This window comes from Delphinapterus leucas, chromosome 4 (genome assembly GCF_059928025.1).
Source record: "Delphinapterus leucas isolate spDelLeu-1000000601 "Yukka" chromosome 4, BTC_Dleu_Yukka2, whole genome shotgun sequence".
Classification (NCBI taxonomy): Eukaryota; Metazoa; Chordata; class Mammalia; order Artiodactyla; family Monodontidae; genus Delphinapterus; species Delphinapterus leucas.
In genome coordinates, this window is record NC_143132.1 from 82,007,146 (window position 1) to 82,020,272 (window position 13,127).

General features: G+C 39.3%; 1 protein-coding gene and 1 pseudogene across 2 annotated transcripts in view; both read right to left on the reverse strand.

Annotated features, from left to right (window-relative positions):
- MAP3K13 (mitogen-activated protein kinase kinase kinase 13) overlaps positions 1–13,127 on the reverse strand; it is a 160,870-nt gene that overhangs the window by 73,216 nt on the left and 74,527 nt on the right. The window lies entirely within an intron of this gene.
- The window catches only part of LOC111173085 (nucleophosmin pseudogene), an 87,664-nt pseudogene continuing 74,537 nt past the window's right edge, over positions 1–13,127 (reverse strand). Inside the window, exon 2 of the transcript XR_016393041.1 lies at positions 1–13,127. This exon is cut by the window's right edge and continues 49,557 nt beyond it. The product of XR_016393041.1 is annotated as a nucleophosmin pseudogene (transcript).

A 13,127-nucleotide genomic window follows, 5' to 3' on the forward strand; every position in this document is an offset into this window, starting at 1 on the left:
TGTTTCATTACTTTATTTAAACTTTAAGTCATCTGAATAGGACACTACTTCTGAGTTCTAATCATCATCAAAAATTAGGATTGTCTAATGTGGGCAACATTGTTCTAAGGCCTTTTGGAAAAGCTACTATTTTCATGAATATCAGAGTAGATTTTGCATTGACCCTCAGAACTTAGCCCCCCAGGGAAAATGATTCTGATTCTGCATAATCTTCAAGAGACAGAAAGGACGATTGTGCAAGTGTAAGAAGGAAGTTAGTACTGCAATTCTACAAACCTTTCATGAGTGCCAGGTGCATGCTAGGTGCTATACTGTGCTTCTTAGAAGCCATATGAGGATATAAAGGTGTAAAGAGGGCATCCTCTTTATTTTTTGGCATGCCTTACATATTTCATAATTTTTAAAAAAATGGTCCCTTCTCTTCGGAACTCAAGTCCAGTAGGGAAGACAGCACAAACACAAATGAAGGCAGGCCATGATACATGCTTATAATAGGGGTACAAGGTACTGTGAGATAAATAATAGATTAATCGGCTTTTGAGGAACAAGAGTCTGGTCATTTATCTTTATAAGGATATGAGACCAAAAGTTTGAAAATTGGGAAGAATATGTATCTTTCTCACTGATACATCTGATAAGGCTTAAAGAAATATTTTTGAATCTACAACTGGAAAGACACTAAGTCTAGCCCATTGGATCACAGGCCCAAAGCTGCTGCCAGGTCCTCTTATTTTTATTTTTTTTTAATTTATTTATTTTAATTAATTTATTTTTGGCTGTGCTGGGTTTTCGTTGCTGCGAGAGGGCTTTCTCTAGTTGCAGCGAGCGGGGGCTACTCTTCGTTGCAGTGTGCAGGCTTCTCGTTGCGGTGGCTTCTCTTGTTGCGGAGCACGGGGCTCTAGGCACATGGGCTTCAGTAGTTGTGGCGTGTGGGCTCAGTAGCTGTGGCTTGTGGGCTCTAGAGGGCAGGCTCAGTAGTTGTGGTTCACGGGCTTAGTTGCTCTGTGGCATCTTCCCGGACCAAGGCTCGAACCCGTGTCCCCTACATTGGCAGGTGAATTCTTAACCACTGTGCCACCAGGGAAGCCCCCCGCTGGTCCTCCTTCTAAGGCTCTTGGTTATTTTTCGGAACAGATAGCATTGCTTGTCAGGGCTTTACACCACACCATTTCCAATGCTCCTTCCCCTCCAGTGTGTCCACCTTGTACCTCAAAACCCTCTCAGAGTCTGTCAGCCTCTCCCATCATAGCCAATCAGTGTACAGTCCTTCCCTTCACTACCACCCTTCCCCCACCCCACACACAGGCCAAGGGATGATCCTAAAGCTTCCAGCGTATAATTTCACAGGACAAAAAGGTTGCAGATTCCCTTTAAGAGCGGTCCTTCCAGAAGGCAGGGAAAGGCCAGGCAACCTTTCAAAGTGCCCCTGGCATATGGGCAGGCTCTATTCCGTGTCATCCACATTGCCACTGACAGGCCTGGGACCAAAGCCTGACAGGAATATAAAAAAGCCCCTGGCTCCAGTCCACTCTACAACCCTCATGTCAGGCAGAAAAATGTGTTTTTTGTGTCTTTTTGGTCATATGACTTAGATATAAGAACCAGACTGATGACTTCCTTTTCCCTCCTCTAAAAAGGAAAGCAAAAAAAAAAAAAAAAAAAAAAAAAAGTCCTGTTTAAAGCAGGGAGTTTCTCATTAAGTTTAAGGAGATATTTATACATAATTAAAAGGAAAGATTTAGATTTTCTCTATGAAAATCAAAATAAGTTTATCTATAGTATAACACAAACATTTGCTATGCTAAAATATGCTGCATCTAAAGCATTTATACACTGCATAATAGCATTTAACACTACTCAGCATTTACGACTTCAGTAATTTTGCAGTTTAATGATTTGGAAAAAAGCTACCAGGAGTCCCAGCTGTGTCCTAAATTAACTGTTTGGCCTTGGGCAAGTCACCAAACCTCTCTAGCCCTCAATTTCCTCACCTGCAAATTGAAGGAATTGGACTAGAATGGTCTCTAAGGTCCCTTTTAGCAACTGAAAAAGTATTCTGTGAGTGTAAGGAATCAAAACAATCCAACAATGGAAAAGGATATCTCAAAACTGATTTGCTCTCCCCATCTCTGGAAATGCTCGATGTATCAGAGAAATTATAATATTCCTGCTTTGGTACAGAGGATTGAACCAAATGGCCTCTCCTATGTCTTTCAACCGGAAGATTCTGTCATTTTACAAATTAGTTCTAGAGACCATAAAACAACCAGAGAATGAAATTAAGTGGAGGAGGGGAACACCATCTAGGTACAGCAAATGTTTGCTGTTACATTAACAGAGTAATGACAGGTATAGCAAGTCACTGTGTAGCTAACATGAACTGTTTGCCTTAGGCCAGGTTGCTAGGTGGTGTAAATAACTCTGCAAACACAACACCTAGCAATAAAAAGGTCTAAATGCCTTCAGTCACTCCAAAGTGAGCACATAGAGTTTCTTCAAGTAAAGCCTCTGATTGTCAGTCAGAAAAACTAAGGGAAGGAGGAAGGAAGTTCTCAATGGGCTCTCATTTGCCTGGGGGCAGACACTTCCTACACTGATGTGCTCCACTGGCCCACGTTCTTAGGGCCATATAACAAGAGGGTGGCAAATAATAACAATAATCACTGCGTTATCTTACATTTATATGTGGAGCTGAGTTTCCAAAGTAATTCCATCTATTTTAATCTCCTTTGAGCCTCATAATGGCCATGTGAGGTGAGCAGACCAGGTATTATTGACCCCTCTGAGAAAAATTGAAGCTTACCAAAGTTTAGTAATATTCCTTTTCCTCAAAAATGAGAAACTGATCAAATCCTTATTGTATCATTTTCAAGTCCCTTTAATGCTTTTGTCATAAGAGGTCTGCTAGGATCTATGGATCTATTTATGGTTTCATTATATTTGCATATATTCAGGAAATGACAGAGAAGTATAATATTGCTATGGAATTTCAGGAAATATCTTTTAAAAAGGAAACCAACAATAACAATCCTGAATTGTAATGCTGTTTTAAAAAGCTGACAGAAATAGATGTTGAATTAGAAATGCCTCCTATACCCGAGAAATAATAAAGGGGACCAAAAAAAAAAAACTATAACAAACCAAATCCAATTTAAGTTGTAATCTAGCAATGTGATTCTGGAAACACATAGTGGAAAAGGTTAGTATACTGGGAAGATAGAGAAAAGTATTTGAAATAGGTGATAAATAAGCATATCAAGAAACAAAGATATTTCTAAAGAAATTATATTGAAAAAACTAAATTTGGATTAATCAAGAATTAGGCAAAGGAGCTAAATTCTAAATATAGCCCCACCCAAATAAAGGCAGATTTTGGTATAGGCTAAGCATATAAAAGCTTTAAGCTTTGGAAGAAAAAAAATGGCAATATCTGTTAAGGCACCTATTATGCTTATACTTTTAATATGCTTTATCTCATTTAATCTTCAGACCTTCATAGAAGTCAATATTATCATCATTTTATAGATGAGAAAAATGAGGCTCAGAAAGGTTAAATAACTTGCCCAAGGTTACACAGTTAGTAGATGGCCTGTTAGGTCCATCTGATTTCAAACCCAGTCTTTTTAGAAAGTTACTTCTTAGAAAAAGTATATCTTTTACAGTTATATTTAGTTACTGGAAATACGAGATATTAAAAGATAAAAAATACCTTTTCATCTTTCTTAATAATTGGTAGGCTGAAAATTCCATGAGATGTTATAATTTAAATCACGCATTCTAGTGACATGAGCTTTAGAATCAGAAGAACTGGGCTTGAATCTTAGGATCCTTGCCATACAAGGATTCCTTCATACAATCTTAGAATCCTTGCCTTGCTTGAATCTTAGAATCCTTGCCTACACAAACTAGGGTAAACCCTTGAGCTCTTTAGGCCATAATCCAATATATTAATCTTTCATTGTATATATTTATGAAAAATAATTGCTGGGTGTTTTGCTAGGCATCCCAGGGATAGAAAGATACATAAGACATGGTTCTCTGTCTTCAGAGTTTATTCTCATTAAATCAATTTAGTTAAATCAAAATCACCATCTACATTTTTAATCTTCATCATTCTTTTAGGCTTCTACTCCAAGTAAGGAGGTACATAGGAACAAGTGCCCAGAGGGACATGGGATAAATGAAGAGTTCTAACACTGACACTAGAGATCACAGGACTACTGGGAATAATTCTTCAAACCTTATAGCCAGCTAATCCCATCTTGCGTAACATTCCTGTTCTCCTTTGTTACTGCCCAAGATGTAACTATCTCTGGTTTATAGTCTCAGTCCTGTATTTTTCTTTGCATCCTCTTCCCTGACCCCATCTTCCATCATCCTTTCCTTCCAAAACTTGGCCACTGTAGTCTCCTGTTCAATCTTCAACATCGTGACTGAATGTTCCCTCACCCCTTTGAATGAATGGTTAGAGTTGACTTCTCTCTCTCTTTTCCTCCCTGCTCACCCTCACTACATTCAACTAATCACCAAAATCCTGTGGACATTTTCTTGTCAGCGAAAATTGTCAGAGACTTTGAAATGAGAAAAAAGACAGCTGGGTATCCGTGCCTAGGGCACCATCCCCAGTTTATGTGAGACTTTTCTTGTTTTTGAGACATTTACAACACTGAAAATTGTAGCACACATCTAGTAATGCAGCTGACCCTTGTCCAGAGAAATGCAAATAAATTGTATCTGGTGAAATGCAATTGATTATTAATGCCCTGTGGATACTGACTTGTTTTGCCCCTAATCGCACAGCCATTTCAGCCTTTCACCACTCCTTATTGCCTACCTACAAGTATGGTCTTTGAATTTTCTTTATAATGTCCTACTGGTTCCCTCATTAACTAATGGGTTAAATAATAACCTTGACATATATTCATTTTATATGTGTATGAATTGCTTTACCCTTTAAAAAAGTATCCTTTAATATACTATCTCTTTGAATTTGTGCACTTCTCTCCATTGCAATAAGCCTTTTTAGCACAGGTCAGCATCATTTTTGCCTAGTTTATTTTGACAATCCTCTAATTTTACCCTTGTCTCCAGTCTCTCCGTCCTATTCCATTCTCTCCATAGCCAGAGTGCTTTTTCTAGACTGTAATTCTGAACATATTTCTCAACTTTGTAAAATCTCCGGCTCCTAGCATAAAGTTCAACCCTCTTGGCATGATTTGCTTCTCTAGCCTCATGTTTGGCACAGCCCTGCAATTCACCAGCCAGACTCAATTCAGTTCTCTGAATTCACTGCCTTCTCTCTCACCTCTGGAATCTAGCACTTGCAGTCTGCTTTGCATGCAACACATTCTGTACACCTGTCTCCACCCAACTCTTGCTTGTTCTTTAGGGTTCATGTCTGTCATCACTTCCTTCCTGAATCTCTCAAGTCTGGGTTGATGCTCCACTTTTGTCCTCCACTAGCAGCCTGTAGGCCTTCACCTCTTTACCTCTCCCCTAATAGCACATACCACTGTATTATAATTGCTCTTTAACTATCTACTCTGCTAGTCTGTAAATTCTGTGAGGGCAGGTGACATGACTAGGTTGTTCACACTATATCCCCAGTACATGGCATAGCAACCAGCATGTAGTAGTCATTCAAGAACGTATTCTGAAAGCTGAGTTCTCTGTATGGTCCCAGGATAACAAACTTCCCTATACAAAGCCTTCTCAAGGACCATGACTCCTCCTGCTCCCACGTTCCCAATGAAAAAAGGACCGGTTATGCTCAAATAGAATGCACTTCAGTTTATTTAGGCTTTTATTTTGTAAAGTCAGAGCAAAATTTTTAACTCATCGGCTTTTTAAATGTGAAACGGTTCCATAAAATGGCCATGCCTAGAGGCGATGAAAGAGGGTTTTGTTTTACTTCTTCTATGACAGAAAAAAGGGAATGGGAGTAGAAAAAAAGCATGAGAAAGAGAAAAGACCAGAATTCCGAGAATTGGCTACAGTATACATGATGGGTCCTACCTATTGCCCAGCCATTCTTTTTCTTTTAAATCTCCTGAATTCTTCTTATCCAAGCAATATTAAAAGTTACAGGATAAATTTTGAAAATAGTAACTTTGTAATAAGGCATAGAAGCAGCATAATATAGGTTTATGTCCTGTAGTATTTTACATTCTTTTTCTTCTTTGTTAACTGATGCTTCTTTAGGTCCTGCGTTTGATTTATTCTTAAACAAAGCCCTGAATTTATTATTCCACCTTAAAAAGAAAGAAATTCTAACACATGCTACAACATGGATGAACTTTGAAGACATTATGCTAAGTAAAATAAGCCAGTCACAGAGGACAAATATCGTATGATTTCACGTATATAAGTAGAGTAGTCAGACTCATAGAGGTAGAAAGTAGGATGCTGGTTGACAGGGACTGGGGAGGGAGGGAAATGGGGAGTTATTCTTTAATGGGTACAGCAGTTCAGTTTCGGAACACGAAAAAGTTCTGGAGACGGATGGTGATAACGGTTGTATAACAGTATGAATGTACTTAATGCCACTGAATTGTATATTTTAAAATGGTTAAAACGTAAATTTATCACAATAAAAAGAAATAAAGAAGGGGGAAGATATCCTATCTTTAGCCTTGAAACTGAAGTAACTGGCAGCTACTAGTAGGAACCCTGGACAGACTAGGGTATATAGGACAGCACTGTTAATGAAGTTGCAAAAAAGAAAAAAAGTGTAAAGTGATTTAGAAGAAACTTATTAGTTAAAGCTGAAGGCTAAAAACTTTCACAAGAATAAAATCCTGCTCTGTATTTAGTAACAATGAAGCGTTCTCTTAAAATTGTCTATAAGAACACCCATTCTTACATATCCTTTAAGAAAAATGTCTTCACTATGAAATCTTACTCAATTCCCAAGTAAGGAAGCAGTACAGAGGCATAGAAAAGAGTTTGGATGCTGGAGCCTGACTATCTGAAACTGAATGCTGGCTCCACTTTGAGGAATTTACCATCTTTTTGCTTTGGTTTCATCTGGAAATTAGGGACAGTAATAATAGCACCTACCTCAGAGAGCCGGTGTGAGGTTTAACTATGTAAAGCACAGTGTCTGGCACATGGTGAGCACAATATTGATGTTCACTATGGTTCTTGCTCCATTGTCACACTCACATCCTGTGTGCAGTGGTGCTCACGGTGGGCTCTGGGACCTTCTGGGGATCCCTGAGACCTCAGGGGGGCTGTGAGGTCAGAACTATTTTCATAATAATGAGATATTATTTTCCTTTTTCACTCACACTCTCTCACAATTCCACAAATTCTTATAGTGGAATTTCCCAGTGGCTACAATATGCCATTTGATATTATAATAGATTGAAAGCAGAAGCTAAGATGAGAATCCAACTACCATCTACGAAGTCAGACATTAAAAGATTTGCAAAAGTCTCTTCTCATAATGCCACTTTCCTCACAAAACTGTTGGTGGTATGGAAATTACAGTTACTTTTCATAAAAAAAGTTATGTGAATGTGTAATGGTTTTTAAAAAATAAATTAGTATTAAAATTTTTCTCAGTTTTAATTTCTACTATAGTAAATATAGAAGATACAACTCACATAAACAAAAGCCCTTTGGGAATCTCAATAATTTTCTTGGTCCTGAGCCGAAAAAGTTTGAGAACCACTGTTCTATTATATTACAGTGTATGTGTCAGTCTCTTCAAGTAGACTGTGAGTATTTGTGGACAGCAATACAATTTTTCTTTCTTTCTTTTTCTCTTCTTTCTTTTTCTTTTTAAAAAATTTCCCCAGGGGCTTCCCTGGTGGTGCAGTGGTTGAGAGTCCGCCTGCCGATGCAGGGGACACGGGTTCGTGCCCCGGTCTGGGAAGATCCCACATGCCGCGGAGCGGCTGGGCCCGTGAGCCATGGCCACTGAGCCTGCGCGTCCGGAGCCTGTGCTCCACAATGGGAGAGGCCACAACAGTGAGAGGCCCGCGTACCGCAAGAAAAAAAAAAAATTTCCCCAGGTATTGACTGACAGCCTTTTTATTTTTATACGGCAGACCATCAGCAAAGCGAATGAAGCTAACATATAGTAGCAACTACCATTTATTTGGGGCTTAGTGTTTCTTACGTGCCGTGCTCAGCCTTTCATTTAATACTCATTAGGTTCTAGAATTACCCCTATTATATACATGGTGGAAACTTAGAGACATTAAATAACTTAAAGGCACAGATAGCTAATAAAAGGACCTGCCAGGACTCAACTCTCTGACTTTAGAAGCCAAGCTCTTAACCATGTCAAAGGGTGGAAAAATGCAGAGAAATTAGAAAAGCTATAGTTAGGCAAGACAAATTATTTACAAAGCATGGTTCCAGTAGTCTCTATCAGGTAGCTAGTTTACCTTTGCAAGGGGTTTGTAAGTCTGGTTTTCTCCTGGATATTCACATTGTGACTTGGAACAATCTTTATTTGGTTTAACACAGAGAGCATACTCTCTTATACTAAAGTTAATAAGATCTTTCCTAAGAAGGTCAGCTCCTCAACCAGAATGTATTGCCTCTGTCTCTTAAGGAGGTGAATAGGTGGTACCTCTTAGTACCTTATGTCTCTGAAAGAACTAGTAAGACACAAATTTTAAAGTGTAACATTATAAACCTAACTTAACAATATTATAAAAATTGGAGAAATAAAGAAAAAATTACTCTTTCACCTTAACTCAGAAAAGGTTGGTGTACTTCCTTCAATTTTTCCCTCGAAAAATTTTAAACATAACTCGAATTGTGCTGTACTTGAAACTTTGTCTCCTGTTTCTTTTCTCTTACAACTACATCATATATATTTTTCATATCGATCAAAGAGATTTCGTCACCATCATTTTTAAAAGGCAGCATATATTCTGTCAGTTGATTATTAACTGTAGTTACTCTTGTTATTCGTGATAGTTATGTTCTATATAAAGTCACCATGAACAATGAATTAGTGAATACTGAACCGTTGCTTCTTGGAGAAATACAGGGTTAGGTTTCTGTGAGCCTCTGGACACAACATTTTCATTAACTGATCAATACACAACTTTGCTTTATGTATGTGTCTGTTTAAAGACACTTTATTGATATACATTGTTGATTCATTAACATTGAACTCACAGCCAACAGCACAATAATTCATGCCTAAACGAAGCTGATTTTCTTAGCACATCATGGCCTTCATAAGAACTCCAGGCAGCACTTCAACACTATGCTTGGGGGCTCTTTTAAATAGAGAAATCACCAACAAAAAGCACACAAATGCAAAAACCAGGGCACTAAATCGACTTCAAGAAAGACACTTGTTTACAGTATGAGCTCTGAAACAAGCAGGCAGAGACAGTCACCTTATTCCACCTCAGCTGGGAGTGTGTACTTCAGACCACTCACATTTTTCACTGCTCTACACATGTTTGCAAATGACCTTTTGTAAAAGTGCTGCAAGTATTGATTTGGGGGTTAAAAATAAATTTTAGTGAGCAGGTGAGTTCACAAATATGGAATCTGTGAATAATGAGTATCAACTGTATTTCCCTATTATTGAACAGTTAGGCTATTTCTTTCTCTTTCTATGAAAATAATGCTGTGATTAGTTTATGCATAAAACTTCTTTTAGGAGTACTTCCTTAGGAACAGGGCTAGTTACAATTTTGATAGATCCTGCTTATTGCAGTAGCTCTTGGAGTAGCTCGTGCCAATTCTTCGATACAAAGTGTTGTCCTAGGACCAGGAGCACCAGCATCACCTGGGAGCTGATTAGAAATGCTGACAAAATCACCCCAGACTAAGTGAATCAGAATCTGGTTTTTAACAAAATCCTCAGGTGATTCCCATGCACATTAAAATTCTGAGAAGCTCTCCTATAAATCAAGGATTCTCAAACTTTACTATGCATTAGCATCACCTAGCCAGCTTGTTAAAACAGATGCCTGACTCCATCCCCAACATTTCTGATTTGGAACATCTGGGGAGGGACCTGAGACTGTGCATTTCTGACACACTTCCAGGTAATCCTATGCTCCTGGTTCTAAGACCACACTTTGAGAACCACTGCACTAGCTGGTTCATGAGTAGCTCTCCGGCAGGATTAATGTTTTTAAATTGCTAATGCATCTTATTTTTGTAGTAGGGAGGGAAAATATAATCAATTTATAGCTCAACAACAACAAAAAATCCTTCTCACTGTATAGGGCCAGGGTTTGTGGAGGCAGGTAAGCCAGCCAGGATGGTTAGACCTAGTCATGGTTGGTGGGGGAAGGCTACTGTGGATGGATCAACTGAGAAACAGAAAAAGAAGAAAAAGTTTTTTCTCTTCTTATTTAGGCACCTCCTATAAAAGAATCTATAATTTAAGTACCTGGAAAAATTCCTATAGAATAGTTTTTCATAAACTATATTTTATTAATTACATCCCCAAATAAGAGAATCTGGTAAAAAGTGTCAAAGAAATTTTTTTTTTTACTTCGAGTTTCCTGTGGTGAAAAATAATATGTGTACAGCAATGAAAGGATAGGTCCCAAAACAAGGTCCCAAAGCTTAGTGTTTTTAGTCTTCGGCAAATCTTTGGCTATGACTCAGGAATACACAAGAGATTTCTTTTAGAAGATAGAAGACTTGAGACTACAGTTTCCTCACCCTGAATCTTCATGTCCAGCCCAGTCAATTCAAACACATAATTATTCTCCAGCATAAACACATTTTTGGGAACAAGCCATATGCATTTCAGGTAAATCACGATTACCATTTCATATTGTTTATGAGCTTGGCAAGGTTTTAAGGCAGTACAGTCTCCTAGATAGGTACTTCCTTGGAGTGCCTTCCTTTTCCTTAACCTGGGACCCCTTTGCCCTACCTTAATAGTGAGGTTCTCTTGGTCATTCCTCTTTACTTTCCAGGCCTGGTCCAAGGCTATTAGAAACTGGGTGGCTAGCAGCTCTTTGTTTTTAAAACCATTCCAAGTCCTTTTAAATAGTTAGTAGGAAAAAGACAAAGACAATCTGTGACAAAAGCAGTTGACACTAACAATTAAAAACATTAATCCTGGGCTTCCCTGGTGGCGTAGTGGTTGAGAGTCCGCCTGCTGATGCAGGGGACGCGGGTTCGTGCCCCCGTCCGGGAAGATCCCACATGCCACGGAGCAGCTGGGCCCGTGAGCCATGGCCGCTGAGTCTGCGCGACCGGGGCCTGTGCTCCACAACGGGAGAGGCCACAACAGTGAGACGCCCGCGTACCGCAAAAAAAAACCAAAACCAAAAACAAAAAAAACCCATTAATCCTGCTGGAGATCTACTCATGAACCTGCTAATGCAGTGGTTCTCAAAGTGAGGTTCTAGAACCAAGAAATAATTGGTGAGTAATTAGTAAAATGCTTAATCTTATACTCAAAGGTATAAGATTCAGTTAAAAGAAATCCTTATCAATGAAGATAACCTTTTGATCAAAGGGGAGCAGGTGATGGGAAGTGAGTGCTGTTTCGATGCGTTATGGTAGAAGCCCTGAATAGAGAAAAGATCATATAAAGGATTAAGAAAACATAAAGTATTATGTGATTGATTTTCTTTCTCCAAGAAATCTACTCTGGTCTCCAGGTCTTTGAGAACACATAAGGATTAGATTAGGGCCTAGCTTTGATCATTAACACAAGCAGTATAAAGCAAATGTTCAGTTATTTTTGATTAGACAAACAGACGGAAGGGGTTCTGTTCAAAAACGGCCATAAATAGGAGGGGGAGGATGAGGAGGAAGGAGGGAGAACCTGGCAAAACAGTAAAATTTCTTTCCAAATTGGCTCTTGAGCCCCTGCAGCTGCAATATCAGGTGGGTATTTCCCAGGAGTTTTTATGCTTAGCAAAGGTTTAAAATGAGTCTGTAATTTAGGTCTAGCAGTGACTGGAAATATCCAAAGGTATGTTGCATCTGTTTCTTCTTAGCATGCATATATATTTGAATTTGTTATGTGAGAGGAAATAATTGGTGAGTAATTAGTAAAATGCTTAATCTCACTTTAATCAAAAGATTATTTTCTCTGGAAAAAGCAATCATGGCTTTGTGTTTTGGTGGGCTTGATCTCACTAATCTCAAATCTCCCAATTCTCCACGGTTATGCACGCTTGCAGATAGCCTAATGCATCCCATTAAAGGCAGGAGGGAGAGCTACTAGAAATGCAGGCACAGTGCCTCAGGGGTAATAAGAAGCCTCTGGAGGGCTTGTTTGGTAAATTGAGCCCTCTTTAGTTATAGCAACTGTGACAGCCCTCTTTAGGACACTAAGAGTCTGTTTCAGTCTGGGTCTCAGATCCATTCTCTTTGGTTTAAGATGAAAACTGCTGGCCTGGCTGCCACCTGCCTGGGCAGGTGAGCCATCAGCGCAGCCACCGTCTCCCTGGGCTCTGCCTCCCTTTTTCTCCATCACCTTTCTCCACTCCTTTGTCTTTGGCTATTTCCTAAGCCGTTCACTTTTTAATTTTTAATTTATTTTTATTTTTGGCTGTGTTGGGTCTCTGTTGCTGCGCGCGAGCTTTCTCTAGTTGTGGTGAGCGGGGGCTACTCTTTGTTGTGGTGCACAGGCTTCTCATTGCGGTGGCTTCTCTTGTTGCAGAGCATGGGCTCTAGACGCGCGGGCTTCAGTAGTTGTGGCCCGTGGGCTCTAGAGCGCAGGCTCAGTAGTTGTGGCGCACAGGCTTAGTTGCTCCGTGGCATGTGGGATCGTCCTGGACCAGGGATGGAACCCATGTCTCCTACATTGGCAGGTGGATTCTTAACCACTGCGCCCCCAGGGAAGTCCCAAGCCGTTCACTTTTAATCAACTCATTTTTTCACTTCTCTGGCCTTTTGGAATCCAGAATTTCATGAAAATGTCCTCCTAGTACTGCTCAATTCAGATATGACCCCCAGCCCAGGAATTCACAGTATAAATTAGCACATTGAAGACAATTACTATTGGTCAGTGGGAAGTCCTACATTGCCTTTCCTTAAATTTTTTAAATAATTAAAATTGCAGTTACTACACATTCTCTTAGGGTTTCCCTGCAATACATGATTGCTTTTTGTAAGATGTTTTTAACCACACTGCTACACATATAAGTATTGTTACTAAATGGAACCAC